Source organism: Urocitellus parryii, chromosome 10 (assembly GCF_045843805.1).
Source record: "Urocitellus parryii isolate mUroPar1 chromosome 10, mUroPar1.hap1, whole genome shotgun sequence".
Taxonomy (NCBI): Eukaryota; Metazoa; Chordata; class Mammalia; order Rodentia; family Sciuridae; genus Urocitellus; species Urocitellus parryii.
In genome coordinates, this window is record NC_135540.1 from 111564071 (window position 1) to 111586465 (window position 22395).

Below are 22395 nucleotides of genomic sequence, written 5' to 3' on the forward strand. Positions count from 1 at the left end.
CTTAGCAGTGATTTTTAGTAATAATGTAGCTTTACTGATGGAAAACATTTGAAAATAAACTTAAAAATCGTGAACATCTTGAATGACAAATTAAGGGGTTTTGCTTTATGCAGATGAAAATAGATGATAATTGTGGCTTTTTGAGCAAGGAATACTACTCAGGCAAAACTTTTGGCATTTTTTTTTCTAGTAACCTTCATTCTCCAGAGTACATTAGCAAGGGGCAAGACTAGTTTAACATTTGAGTTACAAATCAGTATTTCTCAGACTCTTTGTTCAATTTTTGTAAATACAGATCCTTTAGAATTCCTCTAGACCAAAAGCTTCAATTGTTTAACCCAAGGATAGTCTAGGAATTCCATAAACTAGACATAACCCAGGAAAACACACCAGAGGCACACACAGACTCACACATACTTCTCTGAATTCTTTTCTGTCATGTTGAAATTTTTCTGCTTCTCTATGGAAAAATTTACAATAATTTGGTGGTAATTTAACCTAAAATGTAGACAAAATACAAAATTGTTACACTAGTATTATTATGCTACACGAATGTCTTCATTGTAAGAGGCACAGTGGGTTCACTACTGTGCAACAGCTACAAGTTAGTATAATCATTGATATAAATTACACCTTCTCCTTTTACCATTTTGTGAATTGTGTATTAAGCAAGTTAGAAAACAGAAAAGAAGGCAGAGTGAAATTAAATTTTTTAATTTAATAAATCAATAAGATTAATATAGGATAAAAAATAAAATTTTTCATAGTGTAATTATACAGAAAATCCCCAGAGAGTCTCAAGATAAGACAGATTATTTTTAGCTAACTTGATTATGGTAGACATCATAAAAAGTATATGACTTAAGAAAATTAATATGGGAAAAAATAATGTATGTTTTTAGTAGAAGTGAGGGACTAGTCCCTCAAACAAAGGAACTTGGTGGAGCATTTTCCTAGTAAAATAAATTATTTGGCTACATAGAAATAAGTAATTTAAAGTTAAATTTAATTTTTTATTTAATTTCATTATAAACCATGATTGGCTATAAAACCACAGCATTTATAGTAAGACAAACTTTTTTGTCCTTTCCCCTCAAATGGTATTCTAAAGCTTATGAGGCCTAACATGCTCCTCAAATATGTCCAAAACTGAGGATATCACACAGCATGGTATTTCTCATGAAATACGGCTTGATTTACAGACACCAAAAATTTAAATTACCTTGAATCAAATCCTTCCCTTATAGCATACTAGAATATTATGTATTGCTTTTCCAATTATGAAGCAAAGTTGCTAACAACTGATGAGAACTTGATACAACCAAGTGTGCCAGAGATGGATAAGTTAGTTTATAGCTTATTATCAGAAAGAAAAGAAAGAAAGAAAAGGGTACCTGTGACAAGCTGTACCTGTGACAAGTGACACTACCCACTCTAGAAACAAATATTTGTTTACTAATATGCTACAGGAAGTCAATGAAGAATGACCCAAGAATCAGCATGAAGCAACATGAAACTGATATATCTTTGTGCAGCCAACACCTAGATTGCAGCTCTTACATGCACTCAGACCACATCAAAAAGAATTTCAATGTGCAGAGCTTCTTTTTTAGAATTCTCAAAATCTCCTCTGCCACAGAAATTTTTAACTGATAAGAAATTCTTTATCCTCTGTTCAGAAATGTAGCATCTGCAATGCCTGGTAATACTGTTTTAGCTGATTGGGGGAAAAAATGTAAATGAGCTGTGATTCATAGAACAGTGGTCAAGCCTCAGCCAAACCTCCTGGAGGAAGGCTTGGAATTTTGTCATGTGAGATCTTAACTTCAGTGATTCCCATTCTTTGGATGGGTTGGGAAAGAATTGAAAGCAGAAGATTCAGTTGCTTCCTTGTGGCAGAGAATTTTTTCACCTCTTAATAAATAATACCTGAAGTGTCTGAATGAACTTCAGGCAGATGTTTAACTAGTTTTCAAACAAACAGGAAAGTCTACATCAAAATAATTTGACAGGAAGCAATTCATTCAAGACTTCCTCTATTAGCTGAAAATATTTGGGCATAAAATGAAGTTTATTTTTGTCTACTTATATTTTCTGCCTCTGAGAGAGTATATTAAAATTTCCTATATAATGTTTGCTTAATCCATTTGGTTTATGGTCCTATCATAAGTCACTTAATATAAGTAAGCCAATTTATACATTTTATGATAAATATAATTTCCTATTATTCTCTTTATAAGTCATCATTTCTTTTTTTTAATCCTATTTTCTCCCATATGCCTTAAATTTTATTGTGATAATGATTCAAATTGTTACTTCCATCTTTATGATGGGTCTTATTTGTCTGGTTTTCTTTTCAACTCTTATTTTTAATACTAATTTTTTTTAGAATCTTGAAAAATTTGCCTATTTTTAAATTCAAACTAGTGTCTAATTGATAAATGAAGCCCAAGAACTCTCAAAATTACTGTTACAATTTATGCATGCAATTGTATTTCATTTTTTACATTGATTATACATTCTATTTTTTAATCTATAAATGTCTTGGATTATTTGAGTTGTCTTCAAATTTTTAAAAAAGTTATACATGGGTGGCACATTTTTCAGAAACTGAATACATTGTTCACATTCTTTTTCTTTCTGTTTTTCATATTTAATAATCTCTAGGGATGTCCTCAGCTTTGCTGATTCTTTCTTCTGATAGTGCTAAAATCTACTGTTGAGTTCTTACAGTTATTTTTTTTTCTCAGTTATTGTTCTTTTCAATTTCAGAACTTCTAGTTTTAGGAACTTCTCCATATGATCTTTGTTATTTGATTTCACACGGTCTTCATATAGTCCTTTAGTACTTGAACATGGTTTCCCAGGCTTGGCCTAGCATTTGGGAGAAAATGCAACCAATACTCTTTCCTAGAGTACAGCATCTGGTTGGAGATTCTGTAGCATGGAGCTGGAGGAGGAGGAATCAAGTATTGATTCATAGCTCTACTGCCACAGAGTCACTAATCTTACCAATATTTAGTATATTTTCTTGAAATAATATTTCTCCATTTTTTGTTTATCCTATATCCTTTATTTTCATTTCTTCATTGATTCCTGCCCTTAGAACAATTTACAGAGACTTTAAATTATTTCTATTTAGACAAATAATTTATTTTACTAGGAAAATGCTTCGCCAAGCTCCTTATGATGGCTGTTTTGAAGGCTTGTTGTAACAACCGCCTTCAAAGCAATGTTTGAATTTGCAATGTGCGCTCACAAAATGACTATGCTAAGCATTTTGCTATGGCTTGTATGCAGGAGGCACTGAAATAGGTACTAGGAGATCATACTGAAAGATATGGTTCTATTACATGGTAGAACACCTGAAAGAGTATTATGAACTTGGAGTTAATACCATGAATAAAAGAAACCATCCAAAAGTTTAAGCAAATTAATGATTTAATCAGATATTTGTTATGTTGGGGAAAACAACTAAAAAAATCTCTTCCTAACATGGAAAACCTCTCCAAAAAAACTAGAGTAGAAAGAAAACTCTTGTTATTGTATAAGTCTTAAAATGTTGTCCATCAAAATAACAATATCATTCTTCACAGAATTAGAAAAAAAAATCTTGGAATTCATATGCAAATACAGAGAATCCCAAATAGTCAAAGTAATGCTGAGCAAAAAGAACAAAGCTGAAGGCATCATCTGACCTGGCTTCAGAGGGTGCTGAGAACTACAAAAATCAAAACAGCATGTTCAGGGCTGGGGCTGTGACTCAGTGGTAGAGCACTTGCCTAGCATGTGTGAGGTCCTGGGTTTAATTCTTTGCATTGCATATAAATAAATAAAATAAAGGTCCATTGACAACTAAAAAAGTGTTCAGAAACAAAACAAAACAAAACTGCTTGTATAGGCATAAATACAAACACAGACCAACAGAGTCCAGAAAGAGCCCTGCACATTTAACAGCCAACTGATTTTTGACATAAGCATCAAGAGTATCCACTGGAGAAAGGATGGTGTTTTCAATAAACGGTAGTGAGAAAGCTGGATATCCAGGTGGAGAAGAAGGAAAATGAACCCCTATCTCTCACCAGTTACAACTTGCAGCTCAAAATGGAATAAGGGCTTAAATGTAAGATCAGAATCCATGAAAACAGTAGAAATTATAGGGGAATGCTTCAGGACATTGGTCTGAGCAAAGGCTTTTCATATGATCTTATGAGCAGTCAACAAAAATGAAAATTGAAAAATGAGACCTTATCGAGCTGAAACATTTCTGTACAGTAAGGAAACAACCAACAGAGTGAAGAGGCGATATAGAGAGTGGGAGAAAAATTTGCAGACTACACGTCTGATAAATGGCTAATATACAGAATCTATTGTAAGTTCAGGCAACAGGGGAAATCAAAAGGAGGCAGATTTAAAAAGGCCTCTGAAGGAGGCTTTATTGAGATTCCACTCCCAGGAGGAACTCTATCAGACCAACAGAGGGTCTGATAGGAAGAGGGTCTGAGGAGAAACCACAAGGGGGCTCCACCGGACTAGAATTGTATGGGCAGGAAGGGAGGGCTTGAGATAGGAAAAGGGGTTTTTATTTTTAGAGTCCCTTTTCTCACTGGAGTTGGTGGGGGAACTGGCTGAGATCCAAACCTGGCCAGGAGACCCTGATGATTGACAGGTGGTTCCCTGTTGGTGCCTGATTGATGTTTCTTTCCTGCACACATGCTGCTTGGTGCTTTGTTCCTAAGTCACCACCATCCACCTGACATATATAAGGAAGGCAAAAAACTCAACAGCAAAAATCAAATAACCCAATTAAAGATGGGATAAAATATGAATAGATGTTTATCAAAAGAAGACATAAAAATGGCCAACCCATAAGTGAAAAAGAGCTCAATTTCATTAACTGCTAGGGAAATGCAAATCAAAACCACAATGCCAGTAAGAATGCTACTATGTAAAATAAGAAGGAAAAAAAAACCTAATGAATAGGAGATTAAAAAGAATTCTTGTACACTGTTATAGGTAATGTAAACTAGAACAATTATTATGAAGAAGAGTATGCAGATTCCTCAAAAAAAGAAAAAAACTAAAAATAGAGTTATCATACAATCTAGCAATTCCACTACTGAGTGTATACCTGAATGATAAAATTTTGTGGAAAAGACATCTGAAGTCCACATTTATTAAAGCACTTTTCACAGTAGTCACGATATGGACTCCACCTAAATATCCATTAATGGATGAATGGATTAAGAAAATGTGGTATATACACACAGTGAAATACTATTTTCCCATAAAAAGCATATAGTCCTACCATTTGGGACAGCATTGAGGAGAATGGAAGATATTATGTTAAGTGAAAAAAGTCAGGCACAAAAAGACAAATACCACATTATGTCACTCAAAAATGAAACCTATAATGTTGCTTTCACAGGTGTTAAGAGCTACCAGAGACTGAGAAGAATAAGGGGGAGAGAAAAGAAGGTAAAGTTGGTCAATGAGTATGATGTCATCAGTTGACAGCAATAAGTTCTGGTATTCTTGGCACAGCAGGGCGAATATAAATGACAATGATGCATTATATAGGTCAAAATATTTGGAAGAGAGGCACCTGAATGCATTCACCATTTTGAAAATGGTAGAAGTTTAAGGTGATGGACATGCTATTTGCCCTGAGCTGATCACTGTTCAATGCGTACATGAATCAAAACATCACATCATACCTTGTTACAAGGTACAGTTAGGTGTTAGTCAAAAATTATTTTAAAATCAGAATATGATGCATATCACAGACAATATCACAAAGAAATGATAAAGTCAGACATATCACCTCTTTTTATAGCAGAGCGGATACAACCTACTAAATACATGCTCTCAAGATAAGCGTAACTCGTCATCATAAGAGGATCTGGCAGTGATACCATCAGTTATCAGTGACAAGTTCTGCTTCCTCCCATGTTGAAGTTTGAATACATTAGAGAAGCACACGGAGGCAAGCATACAAAGCAGGGTTTATTTTAAAAGGGGTACCATAGACTTCTCCTGGGAGGGAGAAGGGGGCCATAGCTGGTACCCTGGTATACCCAGAAGCAAGACGTTCTGCCCTTTTTATATGTCTTAAGCTTCCTTTGTTCTCCTGCCCTCTTCCCCTTATCTTTCAACTTTCCGCATATATGACTTGGCATTTGACTAGGCCTAGGAAATGCTCCATGGGATGGCCAAAAGGTGGGAAACAGGTGGGCTGAAGGGGGAAGGGCAGGATGGAGCAGCCCAGGACACCTTAATTAACAACTTTATAGCTCCCTGTAGGAAGTGGCAATTCCTGGGACAGGTTACCTTAGTAACAGGTTGAAGCAGGGGCAGGTTCTGCATAAGGGTAGAGGAAGGGCTCTGAAGGAATTTACATTTCAATCCCTCAGGGGACAGTTTCCAACTTCCAACTACTCACTCAAAATTGGCCTTCTTGATCCAACCTGATTCCATCGAATTGACCATTTATGTTGGCCAATCAGATTTATCAAAAAAAAAAAAAATATATATATATATATATATATATATGTGTGTGTGTGTGTGTGTGTGTGTGTGTGTGTGTGTGTGTGTGTGATAGGAAGTAAATTTGATAGAAAGTAAATTTGCAACTTTTAGCAGGCATTAGCACAAGTTAGATTCCTACCTTTTCATAGAAACTTGGAAATAGGAGCATTACCTTTTTTAATGATTGTATTTCAAAGAAATAGCTTTGGGTCCTTGAGAAAAACATTTTTGGTTTGCAAACTCAGCAAAAAAGGTACAATTAGCTTTTCAAAAGATTTTCAGCCATCTTACAGTGATAAAGAAAGAAGCTACAATTTATGTTTCCTAAAAGAACTACCCTAAGAAAAGAGAGAGGGAAAAATCTTCTCTTTCCCTTTTGATACCAAGGAAAATTCGTTTTCACCTTTTCTTACATGAGTATTGATGCTAACATTGAAACATCATTTGGCCAAATGTGAGGGTATGTGACATTTATTCATTGATCCAGGAAAAATGGTTACACAGGTCTTTCCTCACAAGGAATAACTGAGACAAAATGATAATGTACTTGTGTAACAGCTTCTTTTATTTACCCTATTGCTGATTTACTCTTAGCAAAGGTCAGACACAGCATGCTAGGAGAATTGAAAATGAGAGGTAGATCCAGTGTCTTCCACATTTCATAGAGGCAACAGTCACCACCTCCCATGAAACAATGCCATTTATTCATATTTTAACTAAAAATAAATACTTCACATGGTAGGTTTTCTTTCATAAATTATGTTTAATATTGTATATTAAAATGGATTGTAATACTAGATCCTTATAAAAACCTATAGCTATAAGCTTTACAACTTGTGAAATAATACATTTCAAATGCATTCTGCATAGAATGTGAAGTATTAACTTGGTGGTGATAGAATTATTACAGTTTATACAATGCTTACATAGATACCACCTCCTTTCAAAAACAGTACTGTGAGCCAGCAGGATAGATAGAATTACAGGACTTCTGCAAATGAGGGATTTGCATCTCAAAAATATTGTGGAATTATCCAACCTGAAGGATCAGAGCTGAGATTCAGACTCAGCACTGGAAAACCAGCTCTTAGGATTTATCCCTATATCAGAGGAACAAGGCTCTTTAAAGTAAAATTCCAAAGTAGCTTAAAGTATCTGATTACTAAATTCAGACTAAAACATTCATCTAGAAAAATTAATTGTCCAAGCACACATCTTTTACAATCCAGTTATATATCTGCAAATGAAGACACAAAGATTCCCTATAAACTGACCAACTATCAGCTCATTGTCATATATTGGGTGCATCAAATAAAATATCTAGATTCAGATTCAAGGACCATCAAAGTAAACAGAATGACTTAGGAACTGTCATTTCATTTTTTAATATGCTTTTGACTTCCCAAATTGATACATAGTTTTGTAAATTTATGGGATAGAGTATGATGAACCAATGCATGTACACACAATGTGTAATGATATCGAGGTAATTACTATTTCTGTCTTCTGAAACATTTCTTTCTTTCTGTCTTGAATCTTTAAATGCTTCATTTGTCTTTGTTTGGAAATATTAATAAATTGTTAAAATGTAATATAGTTGCCCTACAGTGCTGTAGCAGACTAGAACTTATTCCTCCCACCTAATTGTGTTTTGGTATACACTGTGAAATTTCTTCATCCTCTCCCTTAACCTCCCTGGTCTCTAGTGACCATTATTCTACACTCTGCTTCTCTATGATCAGTTTTTACAAACTACAAATATATGCAAGAATCTGCAGTATGTGTCTTTCATTGCCTGACTTACTTAACATAATATCTTCCAGCTACATCCATGTTGCCATAGATAAGAGGACTTCATTCTTTTTAAGGGATGAATAATATTCCACTTTGTGTATTTTTTAGCATGTGGGTGTGTGTATGCATTTTAATTATACGTGATAGTGAAATTCATTGCTACATATTTGCATATTTACACAACATAACAGGGTAATTTTGTCAGGTTTTCCCCACATTTTCTTTATTCGTTTATACATCAATAGACACTTCAGTTGATTCCATATCTTGGCTAGGGTAATAATGCTACAGTATACATACTGCAAATGTCTCTTCAATATACCAATATGTTTCTACATGTACCTTTAGATATGGGCCCAGTACGGGCAACTGGATCCTGTGTTACTTCTCTTTTTAGTTTTTGAGGAACCTCCTTGTTGTTTCCATAATGGCTGTATTAATTTACATACCCACATCCTCCTCATCAGCTTTTGTCTATTTGATTATAATCATTCTAAATGAAGGGAGAGGACGTCCCACTGTAGTTTAGATTTGCATTTACCTAGTGATTAGTATACATTTTTCTCAATTTGTTGGCCATTTCTATATCTTTTTTGGGAAATGTCTATGAAACCATTTGCCTTGTATTGAATGATATTGTTTGTTTTATGTTGTTGACTTGTTTGCCTTTCTCATGTATTCTGGGTATTAATACTTTGTCAGAAGAATAATTTGGAAATATTTTCTCCCATTTTTTAGGCTGTCTCTTCACTCCATTGATGTTTTCATTGCTATGTAGAAGCTTCTTAGCCTGATATAATCCCCTCTGTCTATTTTATCATCTTTTATCTGTGCTTTTGAGTCTTACCTAAAAAAAAAATTTGCCCCTACGAATGTCTTGAAGGGCTTCCCCTATCTTTTCTTTTAGTATTTACACAGTTTTAGGCTTATGTTTTGGTCTTTAATCTATTTTGAGTCTATTTTTGTAAAAGAGAGGAGCTTAGTTTCATTTTTCTGCACCTGAATATCCATTTTCCCTGAACAATTGAGAAGACTGTCCTTTGTCCAATACGTGTTCTTGTCAAGTCAGTTTGTTGTAATTATGTGTATTACTCTTGGGTGCTCTGTTATGTTCTGTTAGTCTGTGTGTCGGTTTTTGCTCCAATATCATGCTGCTTGGGTTACTATAGCTTTGTAGCATATTTTGATGTCACATATTGTGATACCTCCAGCTTCATTCTTTTGGTTTATGATTGCTCTGGCTAGTCAAGGTATTTTATGAGACCATATGAATTTAAGGATTTTTTTTTCTATTTCTGTGAAGAATACCAATGTAATTTTTAACAGAGATTATATTAAATAGATACATTCCATGGCTGGGGTTGTGGCTCAGTGGCAGAGAGCTTACCTAGCATGTATAAGGCACTGGGTTCAATCCTTAACATCACATAAAAATAAATAAAATTAAGATACATGTCCATGTACAACTTAAAAAAATATTTTAAAAAAATCTACACTTTCCTTTGGGCAGTATGGACACTTCAACATTAATTCTTCCAATCCACAAATAGGGAACATCTTTCTATTTTGTGTGTTCATTCTCTTTAATTTTATTCATCAGTTTTTCATAATCTTCATTGTAAAGATATCCTTAACTTCCTTGGTTAAATATTTTTTATAGTTTTTTTGTAGCTAATGTGAATTGGATTTAATAGGATAGATGTATTACTTTTTATTGTTGATTTTGTATATTGCAACATTACTGAATTTTTTAATAATTTCAAAGGTTTTTTTGTGGGGGGGCATTTTAGGTGTTTCTATATGTAAGATCACCTTATCTACAAACAGGGATAATTTGACTTCCTGTTTTCCGACTCAAATGCCTTTTATTTCTTATCTAATTCCTTTGGCTCGGACTTCCAGTATTTTGGGAAATAAAAGGGGTGAAAGTGAATATTCTTATCACATTCCAGATCTTACAGGAAGAACTTTCATTCTTTTCCATTAAAAAATTAAAATGGAGAGGAAAATCTCACTATCAGAAAACTCATTTTAATGAGCATGTATCCTTTTCCAAACAAGATGCTTCTGAAATTTAGGGAATCAAGAATTCTGATGAGTTGATGATATAAAAATGATGTAGAATATCAACAAGATGATAATATGATAGAATCCTAATTGGCACACCCTGGTGAAAACAAAAATATGCTAATTAAACAAAAATTTCGATTAGCAAAGGCCCTTAGGAATACCTTGTACCACACAGCATGCACTTTTAATTAAAGTACTGTTTGCAAAAATAGCTAGAGATATGATAATTTTAAAATGTGAAAATTCAGATTTTCCAAGCACAAGGGTACCTGATTATATAAACTGTCCAATAAGAAATTGCCTGATAGCAACTAAGGTAGGTTATGTTTAAGAGTAGGCTTCAATAATTTTCCTGCAAAGAACATCTTTATAAAACAAAATCTGTGAGTGCAAGCATGTACTGCAATTTAATGTTGATGGGTATGTGCTGCTGATACAAGCAAAAGCACTGAAAAGCAAATTCATGGTGAGTTCACATCCAGCTAACAGATTAGACACAAGTGGGTCCTAATAACCTTAAGTTTGACCTGAGTCAGACAACAGATTGCCACCCTACTGTAACAGATTAATTGCCTTGGAACATGTGACTTTCTAATAGACTTTTACTCCTTCATGTGTCCTATTTCTACTGCTGAGGTAAATGAATTTAGTGTCCAACTTCCTCCACCCTCTCTGTAATAAGGACCTCACAGATGCCGATTCATATGATTGAAGACAGCTCTAGTAGACCACTCTTGCAGCAGCTGATGATTTTCAAAATGTAATGTTCATTCTTCTGTATATATACTTTATAAGATTGCCTGAAATTTGCCAGATGGGTCTTGATGAAGAACAGATATGAACTTATTTTGTGGCTTAAATAATGACAGCTCAAGGGAGAAAAATGTGTAGTGAAAATAGTACAAAATTCTATGAATGACAATAATTGGGTTTAAAAGCCAATGAATGAGTACAAGAACAGATGAGGTATACCAGTAGACTGAGGAATCTAATGACATCCAGCCATATGATCTTGTATAAGTTATTAGCCACTTTAAATTTTAATGTTCTTACCTCTAAAGTAAAAATAACAATATTACCAATCTCAGATTTACAATGAGATGATCTATGGAAGGTTCTGGTCAGTGGAAGTATTCAATACATAGTAGCCACTATTTGCTCTTCATTTCAATGTAGTCTTTTAATGATGTGTAAAGTCAGTTACTGGGAGAAGTGTGAGGGAGCTATTTCCTCCTTCATCTCCTTTCAGGAATCAGGTTTTCTTTCCCTCTTGTTGCCTCATTTAGTAACTGGATCTGTAGTTTCTTTTACTCTGACAACTCAGTTAAGAATTAATAAATACTGGAACAGGGCAGTATCTTAATTGCTTAACCAAAAGTCTTGGCTTCGTTTTAATGTGTGCTCCACACTAAAAAAGAAATAGATAAAATGAAATAAAATATTCCTGATTTGTTGAGCAATTTCATTTTCTTTCCACCTAGGACACATAAAAATAATATGTGTAATGAACTAGTAAATGTCTTACTTCCTTTCACATTCTCACTGTTAATATCCCCATATTTTTTTAAAGTCCTTTGAGAAAGAAAGGCAATGTAAATCACCATGTTTTAAAAGTTAATGTCTTAATTTGGATATGAAATTGAAATGGTGGAAATTATTATGTATTGGTACCTCAATGCCTAATCCCTTCATATGTGTTTTCTTTTTTTTTTTTTTCCCCCCAACCCTTGGACTGTGCTTACCCAACCCCTGAGATGACTGCCCTTCAGATAGGAGAGTTATTGTGCTGTTTATCTACTGTTGTGTAGCTGAGCACCCATATTTGGCAATTTAAGACAACAAACATTTATTATTTCACAAAATTTCTGAGGGTCAGGAATCTTACACTGGCTGAGACTTAGAATCTCTCCAGAGGTTGGCCAGGATGAATCCCTGTGTTGGTTTCCCTAGGGATGAGAAACCTGCTTCCAAATTCACCCATGTGGTAGCTGGTGTGCTTCGGTGTCTCTCTGGTTGCCAGCAGAAGACTTCTGTTCTTCCCCATAGGATGTTTCCCATGGGGCTTCTGATAATGACTATCTTCCTTCCTCCAAAGTGAGAGATGCCAAAGGAAAACAGGGGTGGACACCTGAGGTCAGTTAGAGGATTTTCAGACTGATCAAGGGGAGGGGGAATACCAAGGGATTAAAACAACACAATGACACTATTTCACAACAAGCATTATTGGGTGGCACTCAGACAGGGTTACATTAGATTTTCATTTTTGTATTAGCTAACTTTCTAGATTCAATCCTTTGCTTCTTTAAACTAAATTACTTCCTGGCCCTTGGTTTCTTTAATTGATCTTCTGGACTTCAACTATACAGTCCTGATTTATTGCACCTACCCATCAACTTATTCTCCCAACTCCCACAACAATCACAGATGGACCATCACAGAACGACACTGTGCATCTCAGGCTTTGAAGATAAGGCTACCATGAAAACCTCCTGCAAGTTCATATTGACAATTCATTAGCACCATATACAATAAGAACCAAAGCAATAACATTTTCTCAGGGATTACTCTTCAGTGGCTTCTCCTTTACCCTCAAAAATTTCTGCATTAAATGAGCAGATAGTCCAATAAAACATCACTAATCCCTACTCTAAGGAAATCAGTCTTGATGGAAACAAGACATATCTGTTACTCCCTCACTCATGTGGATCTGCTGACCTTGACTTTATTCATAATAGAAACTGACATTCAAATGATTCTTTGGCAAGGAAGGGAAACAGTATGACATGAACTCTCAGTATCTACATTGTTTTAGAAAAGTAGGATGTGGATGACCTTGAGCATTAGAAAATCTGAAATGACAATTCTACTGAAGACAAGTTTTAAAAATAAGTTTTGAAATTTTGGTTTCACTCAGTTGTAAAGCATCTCTTCCACTTTCCTCCTCATTTTTGTGACACCTCATTTTCTTTTCTTTTTTCTTTTTCTTTCTTTTTTTTTTTTAACAATGATGAGGGCTGGGGATGTGGCTCAAGCGGTAGCGCTCTCGCCTGGCATGCGTGCGGCCCAGGTTCCATCCTCAGTACCACATACAAACAAAGATGTTGTGTCCACCGAAAACTAAAAAATAAATATTAACAAATTCTCTCTCTCACTCTCTCTCTCTCTCTCTCTCTCTCTCTCTCTCTCTCTCTGTCTCTTAAAGAAAAAAAAACAATGATGAAAATCAAACTCAGGGTCTTGTATAGGTGAGGCAAATGCTCTACTACTGAGCCATATCCCCAGCCCTCTCTATTTTATTTTGAGACAGGATCTCCCTAAGTTACTAAGGCTGTCCTCAAACTTGTAATCCTTCTGCCTTAGCCTCCTCAGTAGCCACTATGCCTCTTTCTGTCTCAATTTTTTAAAATAAAAGGTTCTTTGTTATGCCTAGCGAATCGATTAGTTGTGAAGATAAATTTATTTGAGAATATATATGTCACAGTACTAGATTTTATAAAAGAAATAAATTTGGAAATTAAGTATTAGTGTTTTGAATCAAATAAAAATACTCGAACCAAAATTTCTGAAAAAAATTACTCCTTTTGTCTTTTTTCTGTATATGCTACACATATGCTGTATCTTCTTATGCACTGACATAGGAAATTTGTTTTCTTTAGAACTTTCTTCAGATTGAGGTATGTTAATTGTAAACAAACTAAAATGCATATAGTGAATAAGTTGTAAGAGTAAGTATGCCAATGAAAACATGTTCTTATCCCTGAGATATTTGAAGCAAATAAATACTTCCAGTGATGAAAGGTGTATGCATGTGTTCGTGTGTGTGTGTGTGTGTGTGTGTGTGTGTGTGTGTGTATGAGACTGTATCTGTCTTTCTGTGTCTGTGTGTGACTGTGTCAAATAACTGAGGTAGCATTTCTATCAGTTGGCATGTTATCAATTTTCTTATTCAATGATATCACAACCTTAGCAAAAGCAAATGTCATGAGATAGCCACAGGGACTATAATGTCAAGTGCTTTCACCCACATCAAGTCTGCCAGTAGCTGCATCTCTCCTTAATGAGATCACTGAGCCTGAGAACTGGGAAACTGTCCCTCCATGGGACAACAGGAGAGTGATTTGATAAGTGGGTGATTTTCTCTTCTTTCTTCACAGCATATTTTAAACATAAGATATTTTTAAAATCTCCATTTTTGTCAGCCTACCTTGTTCAGTTAGGGAAGATTGAGTAACCCATTCTTACCTATCCTTAATCCTCTTATTCTGTGAGCAGACAAGCAGAACAATCCCTGTCTAGACAGAGCTGATGCCTTCTACTATCATTCAAGAGCAATCTTTGAGTAATAACTTCTAGAAGATGAAGGAGATAAACCAGTCCTTTCATCAAGATTAAAGATACCTCTTTATAGGCTACCTGAGTGTCACACTTAGTAGGGTTATTTATGATTTAAGTCTGTCTGTGCTAGGAAATATATTTACAATTATGTACTGCTTATTTTTATGTATCAGACCCATAAAATAGATGATAAAATAAAATATATATGGTCCATCTATGAGGTAGTTTAGAGTCCAGTTAAAGAAAAATCTTCAACCAAATAAATATATATTAGCACACCTGAAAACTGTGATAAACCCAGAGGACTGTGTAAGCACATTGCAGCTTCTGATCTCATTTGGAGGTCAGAGAGTTTTCCTTGGGGACCAAGTTTAGAGCTAATATTTAAAGGATGAAAAGGCTTAACTTAAAAGGGAGAGAAGGATTGCTGAGGAAGGACAGGAGTAAGAGGTCTAGTAATAGAGGGATCATGTCACAGTCAAGGACATGAAAGGAAAATAGAAGAAAGTAGGATAAGGCACCCAGAAAGGGAAAGAGGGTGGTATAAGATGCAACTGGAGCTGTGGGTATGAACTAGAGAACATGGGTCAGGTGAATACTGTGACCATAGCTTATCAGCCAAGCTATTATACTTATGAGAGTGAAAGGTGAAGGTCTTACTTTCTTTATGATACCAGGCTTAAATCAAGACTTTCCAAGGCAAATCATAATTTTTGATATTTCTACATAGAGGCCATGTTAAGGTTTTTGTTCTTCATTGTCAGAGCAATGGGAAGTCATTGAAAAGCAATAAACGAAAGTGATACATGGTTATACTGGTTCTTTAAAAGTTCTCTAATTCAAATTAAAAAGGAAGATGAGAAATTGATTAAATGCCTATAGAATTTGCCCAAGTATGCTATGATAAAAACGTTGGTAAAGATTGCTAGAGTAGAAATGATATTCAGTCATCGATTAGATATGGGAAATAAAGCAATTAAAGGGATTAAAGATGACTCAGATTTTTAATCTTCTCAAACTATATAAGAAGAGATAAATCAGATGTGAAGTAGATGATTCTGAAGATGTGTTTAGAAATCATCAACTCCTTTAAACCTCACCTGTAGGTGAATAAAGTTGGGTTTACTGACTCATTTCAGTGGGAAAGAACATACTTTTGAGAGCTGTGGACCATCTTAGTAAGAGCACAGGAGAAAGGATTTATAAGATTTGACTGGTGGTAGGTGATTTGAGGAAAGTGGGAAAAAAAAAAGGGATTGGTTCTATCTTGGATGCTGTTTGTCAGAGGTGGTGATTCTATGACTGGGTATCTTAATCATTCGTATTTAGAGGACAGGAAAAGTGGAATAAGTTAAGTTGGCAAAGAAATAGCAATGATTCATATTGAAGAGGAAGTTTGGTCATTTTGTGATCTGTACATTTGTTTTGTCTGGGTCCCAATGTGATTACAAAGTGGTCTTGCTTTGCATTGATCCATCAAAATCAGAGTGGCCTTGTCTGATGTTGGTGTCCATTGAAATTGCTTAGGTCTGACATGAGAAAGCCCACAGTCCAGCTCTGAATGCTGGGCTAGCTGGCACTAGCACAAAGTCCCAGCAGATCATCATAGAAGTCAGCCCCTGCATGTTGGAAGTTTCTTTGCTCTTTGTCACACAGAGAGCAAGGGCTACCTTTGAGACATCCAAGTGGAGATATTGAGGATCTATTTTAATATATATATCTAGACGTTTATAAAGAGATTTTCATAGAGGAAAAGAGTGAAGTCTATGTTTTAGCACTCAGTAGGTAGCTACAATGTGATAACAGTATGCCTTCAAAGTAACTTATGTGCATTAATTTATCCTCACTACAACTTTAAGAGCTGGTTGTTATCCCAGTGTAAAAGATAAGAAAATAGAGACACAAAGAATGTAAGATATTTTCCCAAGATCACACAGCTGGTAACTGACAAAACTCAAGTTTTAACCAAAGCAGCCTGATTCCATAGTTTATGCTCTCAATCACTACTCAACAGTATGACATATGTATGGCATTAATTATAAAAAAGATTAATTAATTTTCAGACAAAAGATCTTTGAAGCTTGTCTTTTGCACTTAGCAATTTCATAAACTAGAAGTAAAATCACTTAATCTCTGTGAATCTCACTCATCTTCTCAGTACTCTGCAGACACGTAACTTAAAAGACTTCAGATATTTAAATCCCAACTGCCAATGAAAGTGCCTAGCATTGTGTCTAATACTTAACACGAACACCATAAGCAGTAATTGCATTTAGGTAAAATGTTTGCAGCATAGTTTGTTACAAGATTTATCCTAAAGCTAAATTATAACAAATGAAACTGGAAGACCTAAGTCTAAAGGGAAATATATATCTGGAAAGAGTTCCACATTCAATGCCTAGTAAAGCTGTTAGAGGTGAAAAGGTCAAGGGTCTGAGAAAAATGAGGATAGAGAAGTATTGGGCCATGGTTTAAAATTAATCATAGCTATGAAAAATAAGTGGGACCAAGATTTCATCCATCTTCTAAAATAGTCCTGAGAAAAGATAAATGGAATTCAAATATGACCACACATTCTTCAATTCTACTGTTTGATAGATAAACTTATCTTTTCAAAATAATATCTGCCCAAACATAAAACTCACATGATTGTTGTCATGTTATTCTTTCTTTTGCCTTTTATAGCATACACACACTTTAAAAAATGATTATGTTCACACATTTCAGCAGAATTCATGGTAGTTTGTGGCTTGGCACTTATGTAATAAATATCTCTTCAGGCACTTAATAAAATAACATGTTGGTGGAGAAATTTGTGGAAAGATAAAATATTTTTAAGATATGATTTTCAACTTGAAGACTGCCACGGGTTATGGCAGTGGCCTTCAGTGATGTCCTCAGCTAGCTGACATTGAAATAGGCATCTTTCAAGAGCTGAGAAAAGTGTCTTTCACGAACTATCATGTCTATTCACACCAGTGCTATCAGACAGAGTGCTGGAAGGGATAGTCCAGAAACTATCATGCTTATGTTGCATCAAAACCACTCAACATTCAGAAAATATTATACCTTGAAGCTACTAAAATATTTAAATCATTGAATTGTCAAGATATAATTGAAAAGGGTAAGGCTACTTTTGAAAGACTGCATCTTCAATTATTTAATCCAGGCCATTTTTTTTTTATTTAAACCCCACTTGATCCATGATGAAGTGTGCATCAATTCTTTGAAAGCAAGTCATTTTTTATGTCACGTTTTCATTAACAGGGAGAAAGCCAAGCACATTTCCACTCATCACAAGTAACCATAATGTTGTCAGCCATTTTTCTGCCTTATGGGGAAAAAAAAGATATCTAGAAGTAATTGTTGATAGTTATCAAGTTGACACAGTTGTTTATATACAAAACACTTATTTATCTTTAGTATTCTAGAAATTTAAATTGCATATAGAGATTATGGGAAATAGCTATTTAAGATTTCCTGTAGAGTTTGAAGTAAATAAGTTCAGACTGATATTTTAAATCTAATCCCATGTGAATTTATTTTGCAGGATTGCATTGCTTTAAATATCTACTAGAGGTGATCACAAAAGGATATCCACTTTAACAATTAGTTTCATAAATATCAGTTATTTTTTATCAGATGCTGAGTTGGATATAATATCTTCCCCAAATTCCCAAATATTGGAAGAAGATTTCTCAGGCAGAAGCAAACTTCAGCTTCCTTGATTTCTAATGATTTCTTTGATCTCCTACTTGAATGCCATAACTCAAAAGAATATCATGCTCTTATAATTAAGGATTTTAAAGGGGCATTCATTTTTTCTTTCTTTTTTACATTTTGAAATAAACAAAAGATTTTTTCTAATACCAAAGCACAGGGATTGAGTCCTCACTGCTGATAGAAGATGAAAATCATTCACAAGCATAGTGAGGTCTCCTCACTCATCCCAAAGACCTGATATGTTCATTATATTGTTTAAAAAAAAAAAGGGATGAGTCTAGTTATGCTTTATTATTAACTTGTGTGGATGAACCAAGTTCAAGGCATGCAGAGATGTTCCTGATGGCTGAGAAAATGAGGCATCAACCGCATGAAATACACAGTTGAAGAGAGTCTCACTGCCAGTGGCTATTTCAGGGCGGCATCTTTCCTGCTGTAGTGAAACTTCAAAGATGAGCTGATTCACTCCTCACTGTCATACTAAGTGAAGAGGGCTCTTTTTCAAGCCAACAGAATGAATATATCATGAAATTATCAAAGCCAAAGCTTTTGGTCCTTTGTTTGCATAAATGTGTACTAAGACCCTGGGAGAGCTCCTAGACGTGGAATCACATGGGTTTGAACTTCACCAATATGAAAGCAGATTTTGTCAACAGAAGTTCAGGTAGCTATCCTTTTTTCCTCTGATGTCCCCTTGCCCTTATTCCTCTTCATGCTAAGCAGGGTTGGAATGGAATCCAGTTAGGGATTCTGGTGTGGAGAAGTTGAATTGGAAATACCATTGTGGATTATGAGGGATTCAGTGACTGGATTGGCATTAGTTTTTTGCGTAGTTAGTTTGGTGCTAGCCAATCCAAGGTAGGGGTGGCTTCCAGTGGTACTTAGTCACAGGGTAACTTGAAATGAAAGTGCAGGCCAAAGATCGTTCATAATAAGAACATGTATTATAGTGTGGAGCATGGAAGGAGATGGAAAGAAAAAAAGAAATACATTCCGGACAAAGAAGCATGTTAAAATGAATTAGTTTTGACCTAAAATTACCTTCCTATATATTTTAAGTTTGACCCAAGTGTTTCACCGTATAGAGTAAACTGTAACCTAACTTGATATATAAACAAGACTATTACCTACACTTGTAATAAAAAATTGAAACTCAGCCGGCCACAAGTGACCAATTCTTTCAGTCATGTTCAAACAAATCAGACATGAGTGATAACCAGTCAAGCAGTTTTCTACCTCACCTCCTTTTTGTAATGTCACTGCCTTTTCTCTGACTATAAATATAACCTGCCCATATGGTGGAGCAGTGTGTCTTTGAACCTGTTCTTGTTCTGGGAACTCCCCAATTCTTGAATTGTTCTTTACTGAATTAAACTCTGTTGGATTTCATGTCTAATATCATTTAATAGGCTGATTTTCAGACAATTTGTTCAATCATCTTTTGTGTGAAATTTTAAGAAGATTTGGTTCTTATCTGTGCCGAGTCAAAATGGAAATTCTTTTCCATCAGGAATATGTTTGATAATGCAGCATATATAATTATAAATGTGCCATACCTCTTTTCCCTTTTTAGATAAGAATCATGCTGAATAGAATTTATAGGAGATGAATTTGGAGCAAGGCTACACATACTAATCATGACTATGTCAGTCACATGTTTTATTCATTCTGTCATATAGGGTCATACTTGGCACATCTAATGCATGATGTCCTGATGAAATGTGTTTAATACAGATGGATCTGCTACCAGGTCATAAAATGCAGTGATTTATAAAGGGGAAGAGATGACTTCAGAGGAAGGTTCTGGTTTCAGGGGAAAAGAACTGAAGCCCTGCAGGTACACATTACATCTCAGAAACCTGGCCACTCCTGAGCCACCCTCATGAAAAGCTGAGCCTACAAGGAGTCAATTGCCTTTGGGGACCAGATGCTCACAAGGTGATATCAAGGAGTCCAAGCTGCCTTTAAAGGTAAAGTTGCCATGTGCACTTTTTCCAATGGCCACAAAACCCTTCTTGTACTGCATTTATATAGAAGGAGCAATAATAGCCTGGGTTCCATTCTGGAGAAAGTATCTTCGCAAGCCAGAGACTCACCTTGACAACTCTTGGTTTTTAAATCAGCATTTTTCCAAGCTGGTGCCTTAGAGGAAAACTAGGTGTGAACCAGCAGTTTGTGGGCTCCACCCCGTCCCTCCTTCCTCCTGCTTCTTAACATGGTGTCATATCTCTAATGACCTTATTTCCTTCTACACCAATGTGAAATCATTCAAGGACCCTCAAAGACCCAGCACTGCAGTGCGCTCTGAGGTCATGTCAACCTGCCACACACATGCAGGCTTCACTCTTGCTTTCTCTCTGCCTGAGGTTCATTTCACCTAATCAAACGCTACCTTGTGTTGAAAAGAGCAGCTTCTGTCACTATTTATGAATTTAATCTACCTCACTTTTCATGACATTCATACAACCTGATATTTTTATCACATAGATAGATGATTTTCTTTTTTATTACTGGTAAATTACATAAGATTGGAGACTTTATTGTAATCCCGGATGTACTTCCAGTACTTAAAATAGTGTTTGGTACATGAAAGGGCTCCAAAATAATTTAGGAAATGAATGATTGAGTGATTTATACATTTTTCCTCTGGTCAGGGAGCTTGCCTCTAACACATTCTAATAATTTGAGATTCCCTCCCAGAAATTGCTTCAAGGTGATCTTGAGTCGTTTGAAAAGCATTTGACAGCTTCTTTCACTGGAGAAGATAGAAATAACAATTGACTTTGGCAGGCTACTCAACCAAATTTGATCTTGGATAGAGGGTCATTCTTTTTATGAAATTTCCTAAAGAAAACAGAATACTAAAAGATGCATATTTATATCTAGATCATATTCCAGTAACATGGAAATAATGAACATAATATTTTCATGGCAACCTTAAGGTGCTTGTTAAAACAAAACCAGAAATTACCATCTCTTTTGCCTGAAGTTGGAATGATAATAACAAAGTAAGGAAAAAAAAACAAGGATTTTGTTTTGTTTGCTTGCTTGGTTGTTTTTGCTTTATTGTGTAGTCTCATGATTAAATTCCCAACCAATAACGTATTTATGGAAATAAACAAGAAAAGTACAAAGTTTTGATGGATATGGAAATTTTATGAATACTACAAAAGCAATGCAGCCCATAATTTATTTCCCTGTGATTTATCAGGAGCCTCCAATCTTTTGGCAACTAAAATTGGATAGTGGAATAGAAGCGATCATGAGAGATGGAATTATTTGTCATTCTGGCTGTTTCTATGCAGGTACAAAAAGCTGTTATTTTTTAAAATTCAGCTGAACAACACCTTCTTTTAGCAGAGGCGAGATGGTCAATATAGTACCAGCTTTTCCTCATAAATTGTAGTAACACTTAACTAGCCCTCATCTAAAACGCTGTGTGACATCAGGAGACAACAAAGACATTCATATTCCAGAAAGACATAGTAGTTACCATTCAAATGAATGAGAAGCTCAACATACATTCTAAGTTTGAAGATCAATAATCTAGACCTAAGAGATCTGGGCTGGAGCGGTACTATTTGCACTTTTAATAACCACCCAGGTGATGTTGATACACTCTCTTTTGAGAAGCACTCAGATGTACATTAACCACAAAACTAATCAATCAACATGCACACTTAGGTACCTATTATATAAAAATAGAGTGCTAGGCATAACGGAAGAAACAGAGAAGTCTGAGAATGAGTTTCTACATCTTAATCCACAGGGAGCTTGAGAACTGATTTGGAATGTATAGCAAGTAAATAGATAGAAAGATAGACAGACAGACACCATAGTTCTGAAGAGTAGATACTCATTCTAAAAAATGCCCTAGTTCAACATATATGTTAGTGGCAAATTGAAAGATTTATTGTATATCAAAGTATGTAAAATACTTTGTTT